Below are 4,289 nucleotides of genomic sequence, written 5' to 3' on the forward strand. Positions count from 1 at the left end.
TGGCTAATTGGATGATATTGGTAGATCCAGATTTTGGAATAATTTTCCTATGGTAATACTATAACCTTCTGGAAGAGTGAACACAAGCAGTGTGCGAAAGTGTTTACTTGTAAGTTTTAATGTCTTTTTTTAAAATGAAATCTTCTGTGGTCTCAGTTATAATATTTTCCAGGTCACTTGCTTATTATTTTGCTGCTGTCTTATGATTTAAAAATCACTAATTTATAACATAATTGTACATGTCATTTTAAAATCTTTTAACAGGGGCAAAACTGCCACTGAGCGTGATGAGACTGGATCCAAGTCCCAAACATGTGATAAAGTCCTAAAGGTAATCTATAAATAATGTAATATTGAAAATGTTGACATGTATGTAAAAGTTTAATGCTTACCTGAAACATGTGCACCAATATGTAGTGAACCCTGAACACAGAAACTTCTGACTCAGTGACGTGAAGGTACCTGAGCCAGCGTGACAGTTGTATACACACTGGACAGTTTTAACTGTGTAAATGCTTTTAGTTTTAAATCCGAAATCTAGAACATCGAACATAGAACAGTACAGGCCCTTCGGCCCACGATGTTGTGCCGAACTTAAGGTCTATCTAACCTCCACAGCTACCTTGTACTATCATCCATATGCCTATCTAATAGCCGCTTAAATGCCCCTAATGAGGCCGACTCCACTACCCTCTCCGGCAATGCATTCCACGCCCCTACCACTCTGAGTAAAGAACCTATCTCTGACGTCTCCACGATATCTACCTCCTTTCACTTTAAAACTACGTCCCCTCGTAAAAACTACCTCCACCCTAGGAAAAAGTCTCTGGCTGTCTACTCTATCTATACCTCTGATCATTTTGTACACCTCTATCAAGTCACCTCTCATCCTTCGTCGTTCTAAAGAGAAAAGCCCTAGCTCTCTCAACCTTTCCTCATAAGATCTTCCCTCCATTCCAGGCAACATCCTGGTAAATCTCCTCTGCACCTTTTCCAACGCTTCCACATCTTTCCTGTAAAGAGGTGACTAGAACTGGACACAATACTCCAGATGTGGCCGAACCACGCTTTTGTATAGCTGGAGCATTACTTCACAGCTCTTGAACTCAATCCCTCTATTAATGAAAGCTAACACACCATACGCCTTCTTAACAACTCTATCCACCTGGGTGGCAGCTTTCAGGGAACTGTGAACATGAACCCCAAGATCCCTCTGCTCCTCCAGACTGCCAAGAATCTTTCCGTTAACCCTGTATTCTGCTTTCAAGTTTGTCCTTCCAAAATGAATGACCTCACACTTTTCAGGGTTAAACTCCATCTGCCACTCCTCAGCCCAGCTCTGCATCCTATCAATGTCCCTTTGTAACCTAGAACAGCCCTCCGCACTGTCCACAACGTGACCCACCTTCGTATCTTTTACTCATTACTGAGAGAACACATTCAGATCATACATATTACTTAGTAAATACCACCAAATGACATAACAGGCAGTTCTCCTGTAACATGATAGTTGTGTTCTTGTGTGACCTCGTGCTATAGAAATTGCACGATAGAAAGTCACCATAGAAAATCACTTTATTGGGAAATCGCTACACCTGTACAGCAGAAAGTTTGCTTTATCCAAACAGTGTTCACTATTCATCGATCGCGTTACAGTCAATTTGCGTTAATGAAACATGCTTTAGGTCAAAAATACCTGTATTACAAACTTGGCAACAGACAAGTTGGTTTTGTTAAGGTTCTTCATGTATGAAATATCTGTTTGAAACAGGAGACTGTTATGACTTTATTTGTAATAACCGCAATGTGGTCAATTAATAGGAAAATGTATTCCACTAAAACTTTTTAAATTTTAATTTTAACTTTAAGAGGGCTATTCTTTTGGCATGTCCAGAGACCTCAACAAACTGAGACATAAAGATCTAATCTTCCTTTGATAGACATATGATTAGCACTGAATTATTTTTGGCTGAGACTGAGTATCGCTTGCTGCTTTCTTTTTGCCCTTGTAGGAAGGCATATTGTTATTGGATATCTGCTTCCATCTTTGCTACTATCTTAACAGACCTCGCTAACTTGGTCCACATCTGCGTTTGTGATTAGAGTTCTAGTTACAGCTTGTGTCAGGAAAACGTTGAGGATCTGTAATGTAATCACAAAGTAACAGAAAATAAATTTGTATCTGAGATTTCACCAGAAGATAGAGGAATTTTAGCATTGTGACACACAAGAAGCAGAGGAATCCTGTAGTGTCTCCCAAATGCTATGAAGATTTAATTTCACAGTGTGCATCTCTGGTCATTGATAAGTTTTCCCAGGAAGTCAAGATGTTTGACAGGCTTAGCTTGTAGTCAGGTAGGAAATGCTGTTGAGGAGGCCAAAGGACCAGTTAGGTCTGACCATTCATGATGTAATCTAGTGACATCAAGGTTGCACCACTCTCTGGCAACTAATAGAGGGACAGATACTTTAATAATTTGGCAATGGGAGGAAGTACTCCTATTCTTTCTGGTCTACAAGAAACGCTGTGAAAGCCCTTAGCTTTTTTTCCTGAGGCCATCCTTCCCTCCCTACAACTGTCAGCTTTCCTAAGGCCTTAGAAATCCTGACCAGTGACACATACACATGCAAAGCAAGTTGTATGGAGGTTTCTAGCCTCGTTAATAGGTTTGAAATACCAGACTGGGAGCAGGTTGACAGGCACTATCTGACCGAATCCTGGCAATTGGTGGATAGCACTCATTTCTTGATGCCCTTCCTTTTCTCTTCTTGCTCATCTCCCCCCACCATGTTAAAAATCATTCTGACAGGAACATAATCTCAACTGTCCTACAATAAGGTGCTGCAGAGTAAATCCTAACCACCCTAATCAGAAAGGGAGAAGTACTTTTGAAATCGATGTATCATTTCTTTGGGCATTTCAGAATGAACAGTCAAAAGCATGATGGTGGAATTTCTTGGATTAGAAGCCGCCAAATCAGAATTGTTGAAGAGGTTAGCATAGATGAATTTAAAAGGAAGGTAGTTAATTGCATGTGGGGAAAGAAAGTGTAGAACATGCTAATAGGTTGGAAAGAGGATACGGTGGTCTCTTAACATCGGCATAAATTAGTTGGGTGCCATGGCCTTTTTCTGTGCTGTAAATCAATGTAAGACAAAACTAATGAGCAACCTTTGAAAGTTTGTTTTGTTACCCAAATTTTTAACCAAATGGTAGAAAGTAAACAGATAATGGATGAGATTCAACTCGAGTGCTGAGGTAAAACAAATAATGATCAGCTGTTGTGTGCAGCATTTGATGTTTTATCTTGTTTGCAATGGAACTAAATACTGGCTGCTGCAGATAAGAGCTGATTTTAATAACGTCAATTTTGTGTCATTGCCCACAATAAATTTCTACTCCTACAAGCTTTAATGTGCAGACAGACCATTAAAACATTGCAAATGTGTGTTTATTATCTCTTGTTCTCAGAAACAGCAAATGAAAAGTGAAAGCTCGACTCATGTGACCCTTCCAAGAAGGGTCCTCCAAGCATTCAACCCAAATGTTTATAGAAATATTGAGTATGAAGTTTGGCAGAAAATCGAACAAGGTGAGTGGCTTACATAAAATTCAACTTTTTGATTCTGTGTTAGCTAGTTCATTGCTATCATTAATACTTTATATTTAAACTGTACTTTGCAGCACAGCAGAAGAAAGATTATTCTATTGCTGCTGGAATGCAGTATGTGGTTGGGGACAAATGTAAGGTAAGCATTACTGCATTTTTCTCAATGTTTTAATTTTTACTCAAGAATTATGGTGAAATTGTTTAAGACTGTATCTCTTGCCGTATCACTGGATTAGAAAGCCTGTGTGACTGGTGTTATCATTGCGTGCCTGGAAGTGGCACCCACTCCACCTGGGTTGTGTTGTGTTGCTGCTGAGATCATCAATGTGTGCCCACTCTCCACTCCGTCATTTTGCTTATTACCGTCCCACCTGTTCCGTTACTAGCCTGCTCCTGGTCTCTTGCTGCCTTCCTCCCACTCATCATCGTGTTTCATAGAATCATAGTTGTAGAGATCTATAGCACAGAAAAATACCTTTCAGCTTACCAAGTCTGTGCCGGTCAAACACAACCATCTAACTATTCTAATCCCATTTTTTAGCACTTGGCCTGTAGCCTTGCATGCCTTGGCATCACAAGTGTACATCTAAGTACTTCTGAAATGTAATGAGAGTTTCTGTCTCTACTACCCTTACAGACAGTCCTTAGCTTGTGGGGGTAATTGACGTTGATGGAACA

At 39.9% G+C, this 4,289-nt stretch overlaps 1 long non-coding RNA gene across 1 annotated transcript; it reads left to right on the forward strand.

The window, feature by feature from the left end:
- Positions 1 to 263: 263 nt before the first annotated feature.
- On the forward strand, positions 264 to 3,993 carry LOC125482504. The gene is made up of 3 exons (XR_007261667.1): positions 264 to 331; positions 3,473 to 3,593; positions 3,686 to 3,993. It is a non-coding gene; the product is annotated as an uncharacterized LOC125482504 (long non-coding RNA).
- The last annotated feature ends 296 nt before the right edge of the window (positions 3,994 to 4,289 follow it).

This window comes from Rhincodon typus, unplaced genomic scaffold (assembly GCF_021869965.1).
Source record: "Rhincodon typus isolate 14 unplaced genomic scaffold, sRhiTyp1.1 hic_rhity00011341, whole genome shotgun sequence".
Lineage (NCBI taxonomy): Eukaryota > Metazoa > Chordata > Chondrichthyes > Orectolobiformes > Rhincodontidae > Rhincodon > Rhincodon typus.